The 13,655-nt window shown below is 41.5% G+C and overlaps 1 protein-coding gene and 1 long non-coding RNA gene across 2 annotated transcripts in view; one reads left to right on the top strand and one right to left on the bottom strand.

Moving 5' to 3' along the window:
* The window catches only part of LOC146503764 (glucose-6-phosphate exchanger SLC37A1-like), a 44,902-nt gene extending 42,307 nt beyond the window's left edge, over nt 1-2,595 (bottom strand). The window contains exon 1 of the mRNA XM_085130893.1: nt 2,365-2,595. The gene's annotated coding sequence lies outside the window, so the exon portion shown is untranslated. The remainder of the gene's footprint in view (nt 1-2,364) is intronic.
* Nucleotides 2,596-8,738: 6,143 nt separating this feature from the next.
* On the top strand, nt 8,739-9,163 carry LOC146503763 (uncharacterized). The gene is made up of 2 exons (XR_014868733.1): nt 8,739-8,824; nt 8,954-9,163. It is a non-coding gene; the product is annotated as an uncharacterized LOC146503763 (long non-coding RNA).
* The last annotated feature ends 4,492 nt before the right edge of the window (nt 9,164-13,655 follow it).

Genomic DNA, 13,655 nt, shown 5'->3' with positions numbered 1-13,655 from the left:
CAATATTTGCATGAACACGCTTTGAAGCATTGCGTTACGGACCACTTTTCACACATGGTTGGTGTACCCACACAGCCGGCTATAGCTTTTCAACTCACAGCCCGACACACACCCAAAAAAACCAGCCGAGAGAGCACAGACTTTACTCCCGAGAGGCGTGATTTCAGATGCCGCTCAGGTGGGTCCACCTCCCCTGCAGCGGCACTGCAGACCACGCCCCGCCACACACATCAAACACGTAAAATAAATATTTATGCACTTTTGCATTCACTTTTTGTTTTTTGTTATTTTTACACAGTGTTCTGAATGATTAACAATGGTCTATAGCCAATCTTGTGTATTGTTATACAAACTTTGGTTGTAAGATTCAGATACCTATTTAATAAAAGCTAAATATTTTATATGAGAGTAAGAAAGAAAAGTATATCTTTGTGTCGCCCTTTCCCTGTTAATGCCCTACCTGGCCCCCTGGCAAAAGCTTTGCTAGATCCGCCCCTGCACAGTTACCAGCTGTCAGCTACACAAAAAACGAGCTTGGTGTTATTTGTCTCTCAGAAAAGGTTCATAACTTTCCTTCAACTCATTCATGTCACTCATTCAAGGTAAACCTGTTTCTCCATCACCAGTTCAGCTCTGATGATTCAGTATCAGACATTTACATTTACACACCTACATTCTCGCCTGAAAATATCTTAAAAGTTTATTTTGTGACCTAGAAACAGTAATAAAAGCAATATATTAAACGAAGTGGTGGCCGCCACTGTTTGAGTCGGTAGAGGCGTGCTATGAATTGTGGGATATGGAGTGTTCCACCAAGCATATAGCCTTGCAGTTACCGTAACTATTCAATGGTTCGCGCAACCTTAAAAATTCCAATGGTTCCTGAAAGCAGCGACGCTGTGCGCGGCGTTGATATTGTCGTCATTATGGTAATGCAAATACGGGTAGACAAGGCCTTACCACTCCCGACATACCACTAGAGAGAGCCAACACACCACAAATGAAGTTTGAAATTTGTTTCAGTGGGACCAAAAGATGGAGCCAACACACCACAAATGAAGTCTGTTTCTATGGGGCCAAAAGTTTAATCTTTCTCATGGGCCTAGAAATGGGCCAAAATTTGCACTAAAATCTAAATATTTAAAAAACTATAAAAAGTCATAAACATCAAAAGTCATAGCATACTAGTCCAGACCAAGCCGCACAAAATGATATAACATATGTGAACCTTGTCTCAAAACTGTGGGGCGAGTTACGCTGCAAAAGTTTAGGCGGAAAAAGGAAAATAATAACTAGAAAGCAAAAATTTCAGAAGAAATTTTAAGTGTGCCTATGCCACCGCTAATCAGTGTAGTTTGCCATTCAAACGGCTACAGAGAGCAAAACTCAGCAGAGCAGTCATTCTCCACCATGAACTATGGTAAAAACAAACACCGGTCGCGCCTCACAGATGACGGCTTACAGTTTTGTGTAAAGATGAGGTGACTTCGTACAGCCCCGATTTGCAGCCGCTGTGCGCAGAGGTTCATGAGCAGAAGTCCCATTGTACCATGGGTCCACCTCCCCTGAAACGGCACTGCAGACCACGCCCCGCCACACACATCAAACACGTAAAATAAATATTTGTGCACTTTTGCATTCACTTTTTGTTTTTTGTTATTTTTACACAGTGTTCTGAATGATTAACAATGGCCTACAGCCAATCTTGTGTATTATTATACAAACTTTGGTTGTAAGATTCAGATAACTATTTAATAAAAGGTAAATATTTTATATGAGAGTAAGAAAGAAAAGTATTTCTTTGTGCCCCCCTTTCCCTGTTAATGCCCTACCTGGCCCCCTGGCAAAAGCTTTGCTAGATCCGCCCCTGCACAGTTACCAGCTGTCAGCTACACAAAAAAAGGATATTGTGTTATTCGTCTCTCAGAAACAGTTCATAACTTTCCTTCAACTCATTCATGTCACCTAAAAGGTAAACTTGTTTCTCCATCACCAGTTCAGCTCTGATGATTCAGTAAGGACATCTCATGGTTTGGACCAGCCGTTTTTACAGCTGTGGCTCCAGCAAACATCAGCTGATACTAGAAATTAAAATCAAATGAATTCTAACAACAGCTGATCAATTTAAACGTGCTGCTGTTGTTTAGCGCAATAAACAAACAAGAGAGAAAAGCCGATCATTGATCAGTTTCACGACTGAAGTTGCAACAGGTGAGAGAATGACAGGGGAGGCTGTCATAAAGTTCAACATCAGTAACTTACCATTGTAAAAACTGATTGTAAAAAGTCAGCACAACGAAAATAAACTACACCTAAACTCGGTTTATATCTGACCCAAATAGAGTGCAGTTCATACCTTCTTACCTGAAATTCAGTTCACCTCACGCTCCGACCGGTGTTCCAGATCTACTGGCGTTTAGATCTACTGGCGTTTAGATCAACTGGCGTTGGTCGAACAGATGTGTGGCAGTCTTGCGTTTCAGGAGCTGCTACCGACAAACCAGCAAAAAAACGCCAAGTGTGTCATCTGTGACACTTGTGAGGTTATCTCCAACACACTCCGTCAGTCTTGATGCCGTCGAACAACAAAATGTTTACAAATGTTTCGAGTTTACCTGGTGATATCCTCACGCGCCACCTCTGGCCAAGTGCCACAGCCTACAGCCAGATCAACCTGTGACACACATCTGCAGCACGTTTGAATTCGTTTCATGCACGACACATTTGTACCTTTCAATTGTCTCTGTCTGTGCGTCATGCAAATAAACCTTTGAAAAGAACGAAATGATATCATATATTTCCTATTGGCCTACATTTGTACAAAATTCCAAATTATATACACAAAGTCATAGAAATCACCACTCCAATTGGTCATCATGATTTTAATATTCTCTTTTTCCATAACAATGAAATACGCCTTGGACAAATATGACACAGCAATATTTCATCAGTGTTGTCACATCACATCCTGTAAGCAGAGTCTGTCTGTGTCTTTTCTCTGGAAATGAATATTTCCAGCCAATATAGGCAATCCATCAACATGGCTGGAGAGTTGGTAGTTATATACAGTCTGTATAAGTGTGGTCAATCTAATGAACATTTGTAAGGAGATGGCAGTTACTGTGAATTCACAGCAGTTACACAGTGATTATTAATAAACAGAGCCAGTGAGAGTGAGTGGATTTAAGAAAGTCAGTGACTCAGGTGTGTCGATTGGTTTGTCATCTGTTTGTCAGACTGGAGGAGACGTAGACATCTTTTGTTTTAAATCTTAGTTAGGAAGATTCCTGTTTGAAAACAAGCACTTTTTGTGAGAAATGCAAGAAGTACATCTGCAGAAAGCACACAGTTACATTCTGTCCATCATGTGGACAAAATCGAAAATGTTGAACATTGAAAAACTGAGAACGTTGGGCAAGTTCAACAGAAATGTGTTTGTAAGAACGAAAAACTAAATTGTTCCTAAAATAGTTATGGAAAGTCTAACTGTTGTATGTCTGTGTTCTACGTGTTTATCTGATGGAAAATAAAGTTGCTATTGTTTTATTGCAGTTTCTTGACAATTCTGAGTGGATTTACACAGTACGGGTCAAAATGACCCGCAACAAAATCAATGTCACTTTTGTTTTTCAACATAATACAAGGGTTAATTTCCAAAACTTGCTTATGATCTTCAATTTGTAGCAGATCCACTATCACATAGCAGCTGGAGCAGTCTCCAATGGAGGTCAGTCCACTGCTGCCACCTGTGGCCAAATACCACAGCCTACTACTAGATTAACTTGTGACACATCTGCACCTGCTGCTGTGATCACATTGAGTAGAGGCTGAGTGGCTGCACTTACCCCTGGTACATTCAGATCTACCCACGAACATGTTGAAAGATGCAATCCCAGCAATGTGGATTGTCAACACTAAAAACAATCAGTAAGCGAACACAACAGGGATCAATTTTTTCTGTTTATTTAGCAACCACAACATTTGTAGTTGCCTTCTGCAGAGGGGAAGTCCACACACACTGTGTGGTACCACTTCCCATAGAAGGTGCATTCAATCTGCAAGAAAAATTAGATTGTCAGAGCCATTCATCTGAAGTCAGGCTCTTGAGTAAAGCAACTAAACATGTTACAGTGTGCAGATACTGCATATTTCTGTGCAACAGTCTTATCTGTGTATCACTTGATGTTTCCATGCGTCCTTTAGGTGCTCTAGTGTCTTTAAAGTGCAAAGGCATGCAGGTCACCTGAACTATAATTCCACTGTCGGTGCATCAAAGTGACATGTCACCCAGTGATGTTGAAGTAACCCAGTCAAGGTGCTTCCATCTGAGGTATTGATTTCGTTATCTTACCCATGCTAACGACATGTGATGTTACAACACTGGTGAAATATTAGTGTGTCTATATTTGTTCATGACATTTTTCTTATGGGCAAAAGTATTGATATCATGATGAACAAGGGTGTTGATTCTTATGACTTTGTGTATATAATTTGGCATTTTGTACAAATGTGGGCTGATAATACATACATGATATCATTTCGTTCTTTTCAAGGTTTATTTGCATGACGCACAGACAGAGACAATTGAAAGGTACAAATGTGTTGTGCATGAAACGAATTCAAACGTGCTGCAGATGTGTGTCACAGGTTGATCTGGCTGTAGGCTGTGGCACTTGGCCAGAGGTGGCGCTGGTTGATTCGACTCCATGTTAGTGCAAAAAGTAAACTGCTCGCTTTAGTTGTGAAGCAAAAACGCTGAAACCGGAGAAATAAAACGTGTGAGGGGAACGATAACGACGACAAGAGTCTCCCGATCGTTTACTCTTGCTGTCCTGTGAACAACATCGGCGTGGTGTTAATTGTTTGCTGTTTTCGCGATCACGTCGCGCATGAGGATATCACCAGGTAAACTCGAAACATTTGTAAACATTTTGTTGTTCAACGGCATCAAGACTGACAGAGTGTGTTCGAGATAACCTCACAAGTGTCACAGATGACACATTTGGCGTTTTTTTGCTGGTTTGTCGGTAGCAGCTCTTGAAACGCAAGACTGCCACACATCTGTTCGACCAACGCCAGTTGATCTAAACGCCAGTAGATCTAAACGCCAGTAGATCTGGAACACCGGCAGCCGCCTGCTTCTCCTGCCTTCGGTTTCCCTGATCCATGATTGAGCTCCGCGTTAGCCACCACCGGTCGATCGGCGGCCGCCTCGTATGTCTCTTTCCCTGCATTGCCCTTTCTGTCATACACCGGTGGCTAGCTGCCTTCTGTTGTAGCTCCGCGTTAGCCACCACCAAACAACTTATTTTTTCCACATCGACCAGCATCTGGACAACCACCTTTCACTGTTTATACCGTTACTAAAATGAATAAATGAATCATTGGCCCATATAAACGAAAAATAAGTCCAGCTGAGAAACAGACTATTTGTGAGCGATCGGGGGTGAAACGAGTGTAAGCCGCCTCACTGAAAGCCAAGCCCGGGTGCCTTTGAGCGAAGCGGCGCTAGCCGGCTAGCCGCGCTAGCTAGCTAGCCGACTAACCGCGCTAGCTAGCTAGCCGACTAACCGCGCTAGCTAGCTAGCCGACTAACCGCGCTAGCTAGCTAGCCGGCTAGCAGCAACACGTAAGAGAACAGTAGCTAATATGCCTTGTCTTGGTAAAACGAGCAGCTATTTGAAGTTTACACACCGACATTCTCGCCTGAAAATATCTTAAAAGTTTATTTTGTGACCTAGAAGCACGAATAAGAGGAATATAAAAACGAGGTGGCAGCCGCCATTGTTTCACTCGGTAGAGGCGTGCTATGAATTGTGGGATATAGAGTTTTCCACCAAGCATACACCCTTGCGGTTACCGTAAGTATTCAATGGTTCTTACCTGACATTCAGTTCACCGGACACTCGTACCGGCGGCGTGTGTGTGTGAGAGAGAGGGGGTGAAACAAGACAGAGAACCGCTCTCGGTGTAAGCCAGGCCCAGTCGCTCGGCAGCCGCCTCGCATCTCTCTTTTTCCCCATCTCCTTTCTGTCATACACCGGTGGTTAGCTGCCTACTGTTGTAGCTCCGCGTTAGCCACCACCAAACAACCGAGTTATTTTTTCCACATCGAACAGCATCTGGACAATCCACCACCTTTCACTGTTTTTACCGTTACTAAAATGAATAAATGAATCACCAGCCCATATAAATGAAAAATAAGTCCAGCAGCCAACCAAGAGTACTCACGAAAGACTAGGGGGTGAAACGAGAGCGTGAGCCGGTGTTGTGCCAAAAAGTGATTGCCTGCACAACAGGTGTTGTGCCAAAAAGTGATTGCCTGCCAAAAACTGATTTCCAATGTTTCCGTGTATTTTTTATGTGCAATATCTTTACGTATGTTGGTAAATAGACTTCGGTGAACAGCGTTTACAAAGGGATTATATATAGAATTAAAAGATTATCTGTTTTTTCAAGTATCTTTATAACTCTGTGTTATTGTACTCACATTATAACCAATCTGGTCCTTTATCCCCACTTAAAATATTTTTACATCACTATTGTAATATTTGCTGCCATTTCTGCTGTCCTCCTGGCCAACTTACTCTTACAAAAGACATTTTTAATGTTAATGAGATTTTTTTAACTGCATAAATAAAGGTTCTATAAAAGTCGCTGCCAAAAACTGATTGCGGTTTCTACCTTGTTACACGAATGTTGTTTGTGGCTCAATATGACTTTGTGTCATCCATGAGGGATGCATTTGACATATGTTTCACATATAACAAGTTACTTATAGCAGTTTAAATACGAGCAATCAGTTTTTGGCAAATACCGGAAATCAGTTTTTGGCAGACAATCACTTTTTGGCACAACACTGGCCTGGGTGTCAGCCAGCCGGGCCTGGATGTCAGCCAGCCGGGCCTGGGTGTCAGCCAGCCGGGCCTGGGTGTCAGCCAAGCCGCGCTAGCCAGGTAGCCGGCTAGCTGCCATGCGGCGCTAGCAGTAACATCATGAGAGAACTGTTGCTAATATGGGACTTCTTGATAAAACGAGCAGATATTTGAAGTTTACACAACTACATTCTCGCCTGAAAATATCTTAAAAGTTTATTTTGTGACCTAGAAACACGAATAAGAGGAATATAAAAACGAGGTGGCAGCCGCCATTGTTTCACTCGGTAGAGGCGTGCTATGAATTGTGGGATATGGAGTTTTCCACCAAGCATATGCCCTTGCGGTTACCGTAAGTATTCAATGGTTCGTGCAACCTTAAAAATTTCAATAGTTCCTGAAAGCAGCAACGCTGTGCGTGCTGTTGATATTCTCGTCATTGCGGTAATCCAAATACGGGTAGACAGGCCGTACCACTCCTGACATACCACTAGAGAGAGCCAACACACCACAAATGAAGTTTGAAATCTGTTTCTATGGGGCCAAAAGTTTAATCTTTCTCATGGGCCTAGAAATGGGCCAAAATTTGCACTAAAATCTAAATATTTAAAAAACTATAAAAGTCATAAACACCAAAAGTCATAGCATACTAGTCCAGACCCAGCCGTACAAAATGATATAACATATGTAACCCTTGTCTCAAAACTGTGGGGTGAGTTTCGCTGCAAAATTTCAGGCGGAAACTGAGGAATAATAATAAGAACTAGAAAAATTTGCATTTCCTGCGAAAATGCAGTGTGGATGCTTTAAAGCTGAAGCTGTCTGCAAAAACTAGCTGAAAAAGCTGAAAAGTTGCAGAAATTGTAAAAACTTTGCAGAAGCAAAGGAACTTTGCTAAAAAGTAATAACTTAGCAGAACTGCAATATCTTAGAGGAAACATAATACTTGGCAGAAATACAATAGCATAGCAGAACTTGGCAGAAATATTGTAACTTACCAGAAACACGATAACTTCTCAAATATACAAGAATTTAGGAGAAATAGTATAAGATAACAGAAAGAATATATTTAGCCAAAAATACTTAAACATTACAGAAACACTATGATTTAGAAAAATAGTACAACATAGCAGAAATACTGTGATTTACCAGAGAAACTGTGATCAAATATGAATATTGTAATTTTAAATTAATACTATGTTTTAGCACAAATACTATAATTTGACAGAAATACTATCATTTGGCAGAAATACTATGTTTCAGCACAAATACTCTGGTTTAGCACAAATATTATAACATAGCAGAAATACAATTATATAGCAGAAATGCTATATTTAGAAAGAGAAATATAATATAGTAGAAATAATATGATTTAGCAGAAATACTGTAATCAGCACATATACTGTAACATGACAGAAATTCCTCCACTTAGTAGTAATACTATAACATAACACAAATGTTATGATTTGGCACAAAAACCATGATTTGGCAAAAATACTATGATTTAGCAGAAATACTATGATTGAGCAGTACTACTACCAGTACTAAGATGTAGTAAAAGTACTTTGATTTAACAGAAATACAATTATGGAGGAGTAATACTTTAAAATGGGAGAAATATTGATACACACACACATACACAGAGCCTAAAGGGAACAGTATTTGTGCCATGGAGTGTTAACAAGAATGTGAGGTCCATATTAGAAAAGCTGGTAAAATGATAAAAAGTTTGCAGAATTGTAATAAATGATGAATATGAATTACTGGTCTGTGATAGTGTATTAATTTGTAGGGAAAAAAACATGTTGACCAATGTGGAATTGAACCCACGACCTTTGGCTTGAAGACCCGTGTCACTTACCAACTGCGCCACTGGGAAAGAGAGCCGGGCGCCTGGAAGACAGGGTCTTGAGCAGTCAGAATTAGATCGCGGTGAGAGGCGCGCTTGAGTTACAAAACGTCGTGTAACTCAAAAACTAGGTGGACTAGAAGCATAATTCTTGTACTGGGTGAATCAGCAGACTTTGGTGTACTTTGACTGCGATTTTTCATTGCTCTTTGTACAACCGTTCGCTGAGATATGACGAGAGAAGAAACGGCAGACCTCAGATATGATTGGCTGGCTGGGAAGCCGTGCAGGCCCTGATATGTAAATTTCAGGGCTAAGTGTCTCAGTCCTCACAGAGGATTGGCTGCCTGGGGACCTGGCAGTAATATATAGAAATAGTATGATTAAGCAGAAATACTATAATTTAGCAGAAATACTATAAAAAGCAGAAATACTATAATTTAGCAGAAATATTATAAAAAGCAGAAATACTATATTAAGCACAAATACTATATTGTCACGGTATGGCATGGCAAACCGTGGGGGGTGTGGGGAAGGAGGACCCAGGCGCGGTGCTCTGTGTATAAACAGTGCGTTTATTTACAGTGTGTGGAAATAACACCAAATTCCCGTGCTTTCCCCAGACTCCCGTGTCGTGTCTTCTCACAGTGTTTGTGCTCTCCGCTCCCGTGTCTCAGCCCTCCCCTTGCTGGCTGCTGTCTGGCACTCCACCCCTCTTCTCCTGGGGACACAATAGAAGCAGCCGTCAGGACACATACAATCGCGGGCATACACACACACTAACCAAGCACAACTGGATGACTGACGTGGAGTCTCACGTAATGATCCCGCGTCGGTGGGAGCTCCAAGACTCTCTTAAGTAGCTTAAGGCTTAAGTAACCAGAACCAAAACAAGCAAAAACAACAAACAACAAACCCTCCCAGGTCACAGTCCCAAAGTCAGACCGCGCATCCCGCAGCGGCGCATCCCGCTCGCCGATCTCCCCCGGCTGCGGCGCGGGCTCCTCCCGCTCGCCGAGGTCCCCCGGCTGCGGCGCGGGCTCCACTCGCTCGCCGAGCTCCGGCGCGGGCTCCACCTGCTCGCCGAGCTCCGGCGCGGGCTCCACCTGCTCGCCGAGCAGCGGCGCTGGCTTCTCCTGCTCGCCGAGCAGCTGCGCGGGCTCCTTTGGCAGCGGCGCTGGCTTCTCCTGCTCGCCGGGCAGCGGCGCTGGCTCCACCGGCTCGCTGAGCTCCTCCGGCAGCAGCGCTGGCTCCACCGGCTCGCTGAGCTCCTCCGGCAGCGGCGCTGGCTCCACCGGCTCGCCGAGCAACTGCTCGGGCATGCGAGCTCCACTGGCTCGCCGAGCTTCTGCTCGGGCAGTGCGAGCTCCTCCTGCTCGCCGAGCTCCTGCTCGGGCAGTGCGAGCTCCTCCGGCTCGCCGAGCTCCTGCTCGGGCAGGGCAGGTCCGGGTGGCGACGTAGCAGCCGGTGAAGAAGATGGCAGAAGGGTGACTGCAGGCGGTGAGATGACGGCGGTGCCACAGCTGCAGATGTTGAAGCAGCGAGTGGTGTGGAGACCTCTGACCGAGGTGATGTTACCTGCGCTGTCGGCTCGTCCACTGCAGACACAAACACAGATGGTGAGGGAAATGGAAAATTGTCCGTACTACTCACCACAGCCGACTCTTGAGAAGTTCGTGGATTAGGCTGCGGTGAGGAAAGCCGGTGGAGCGAACGTCGTTTCCGTGTAGACGTCGGGGCCGGCATCTCAGGCTGTGAATCCACCAGCGGTCCGGGCCGGTGAGCAGCCTGAGGAGGAGAGTGGAGGTGGAGGGTGGAAAGCAGGAAGTCCAGGACAACTGGATTGAGGGAGTCCACCAGCCAGGGGAATTTAACAAGTGTCTCCACATATGTACAAGCATAGAGCAAACGGGGAAGCAACACCAAAAATATATAGTAATACATATAACTAGTCCATAACTGCTCAGGGATCCTGGGTTGCTCAGACCCAGAACCCTGACATATATTAAGCACAAATCCTATAAAAAGCAGAAATACTATAATTTAGCAGAAATACTATATTAAGCACAAATCCTATATTAAGCACAATTCGTATAAAAAGCAGAAATACTATAAAAAGCAGAAATACTATAATTTAGCAGAAACACTATAAAAAGCAGAAATAGTATAATGTAGCAGAAATACTATAATTTAGCAGAAATACTATATTAAGCACAAATCCTATATTAAGCACAATTCGTATAAAAAGCAGAAATACTATAAAAAGCAGAAATACTATAATTTAGCAGAAACACTATAAAAAGCAGAAATAGTATAATGTAGCAGAAATACTATAATTTAGCAGAAATACTATATTAACCAGAAATACTATAAAAAGCAGAAATACCTTAAAAAGCAGAAATACTATAATTTAGCAGAAATACTATATTAAGCACAAATCCTATATTAAGCACAATTCGTATAAAAAGCAGAAATACTATAAAAAGCAGAAATACTATAATTTAGCAGAAACACTATAAAAAGCAGAAATAGTATAATGTAGCAGAAATACTATAATTAAGCAGAAATACTATATTAAGCACAAATACTATAAAAAGCAGAACTACTATATTAAGCACAAATCCTATAAAAAGCAGAAATACTATCATTTAGCAGAAATACTATAAAAAGCAGAAATACTATCATTTAGAAATACTATAACACACACAGAAAGAGAGAGAAGCCAGTTTTTAGGTCAGTCAAGCAGCCTGGGAGCTGCTAAATTTGAATCCACCAATCAGAGAGGCTGTGTACTTTTTTCCCGCCAAAACAGGTGCAGCCGTTTTTACACACGCAGCAGAGAGGCAGGATTTTTGCAGTCTATTTCTCATAGTGAGGACTAAACTCAAACAAATGACCATAATTTCCTAACCGTAGGGGCTAGAACGGTCATTCTTACACCGTTTTGTTCAGAAGAGATGGGGGAATCTTCAAGTGTTGACAATTTATCATTAAAATATGAATTATTAAAGATATTTGACTTCTAATGCACCATAACTGAGTAGAGGCGAAGCAAAAACTGCCTTGACTTGCCCTCAAACAACGCTTTCTAACTCTAAATCTATTTGGAGTATCGATATCATTCTTTCACCGTAAGAGACAGCAGGCTTTGGTGAACAACCATGGAAATTTTCAGGTCTTTGTGGAAATCTATCAAAAAGATATGACGAGAGAAAAAAGTGGCTCATTTCCAGAGTTTGAAATCTGAAGAAATCTGAGCGAAGGACGAATTTCCTACCCTCAAACAAGTCTAACTCATCTCAGAACGGTAATAGGTGAGAAAATAATTCTTGAATTGTGAGCGTCAGGAGTGTCTGAAGATATACTGGGACAAGCCTCATGTCTTAACGTCGCTTCGTTAGGGAGATATGACGATTCGAATATGCCTCTCATTACAGAAATCAAGCGGTGATTTTGAACAAACTCTCCATTGACTTTCTATGGAGAGTTTGAGACTTTGTGTTGGTCTGAGGAGATTTGCCAAAATTCTATAAATCCCACAACAATGATAATGACATTTTCTGAAAGCCAGCAAAAATACCTACGTTTTGATGTATAATTTGTGGAAGTTGAGTGAAAATTGAGCAAGTAGCAAGAAGTTGTTCGGACATGAAGAGAAGACTGCGAAACCTTCAGTGCCTCACTTAGAACCAAGTGCATAGCAACCATAACAACCCATGTATTTTGTGAAAAATCACAATTTTGCAACTCAACACTTTAAGGGGTATAAAAATAAAACGGTAAAAGATTTGAAAAAGCTGATTTATACCTGAATAGCCCAATAATTTGAGAACATTTTAAAGTTTGAATGGTTGTTCTAAGTGAAAATATGAGGAAGTAGTTAAGTTTCAAAAACAAGCAAATTTTAGCAGAATTGCGGAAGTTTCCCATTCATTTCAATGGGACAAATTAAAGGAAAAAAGCTTAATATTTTAAAAAGTATAATAGCAAAAAATACCAAAAGATATAGCCGTCATTAGCAGAAATAGCAGAATAGTTTAAAATTTGAATGGTGAAAATAGCACAAAAATTGTGGAAGTAGTTCAACGGCGAAAAGTGTACGGAAGTCCTAAGAATAATAATAAAGAACTAGAAAAATTTGCATTTCCTGCGAAAATGCAGTGTGGATGCTGTAAAGCTGAAGCTGACTGCTGAAAATAGTTGAAAATAGCTGAAGAAGCTGAAGAAATCAAAGTCAGTGTTTAAAAAGTTGTTGAAATTTTAACAACTTTGCAGAACAACATCAAGTTAACAAAAATGTAATAACTTAGCAGAAATGCAATGACTTAGAAGCAACATAACAATTCAGCAGAAATATTGTAGCTTACCAGAAGCTACAACTTAGCAGAAATGTATTAATTTAGAATAACATAACTTAGCAGAAATTATATAATTTAGTAGAAAATTAATAACTTGGCAGAAATATTACAACTTACCAGAACTGCAATAATTTTGCAGAAATGTAATAATTAGGCAAAACTGTCAACAGATAACAGCTGAAAACGCTGAAGTAACCTCAAAGTTATTTGTTTAACTGTGAAAAATTAGCAGAAACATTAGAAAAGGAAGAAAACCAATTCAATTCAATTCAATTTTATTTATATAGTGCCAAATCACAACAAAAGTCGCCTTAAGGCACTTCATAGATACAGAGAAAAACCCAACAATCATATGACCCCCTATGAGCAAGCACTTTGGCGACAGTGGGAAGGAAAAACTCCCTTTTAACAGGAAGAAACCTCCGGCAGAACCAGGCTCAGGGAGGGGCGGCCATCTGCTGCGACCGGTTGGGGTGAGAGAAGGAAGACAGGAATACCAGGCAGTAGATAAACTGATGTGGAACAAAACCAAGGTAAAATTGCAGAGTTTACATAGCTGGTGAAATGTAAAAA

The sequence above is a fragment of the Neolamprologus multifasciatus genome, chromosome 14 (assembly GCF_963576455.1).
Source record: "Neolamprologus multifasciatus chromosome 14, fNeoMul1.2, whole genome shotgun sequence".
NCBI classification, from domain to species: domain Eukaryota; kingdom Metazoa; phylum Chordata; class Actinopteri; order Cichliformes; family Cichlidae; genus Neolamprologus; species Neolamprologus multifasciatus.
The sequence above is the reverse complement of the archived record's forward strand: the minus strand, read 5'-3'. Positions and strand labels throughout refer to the sequence as shown.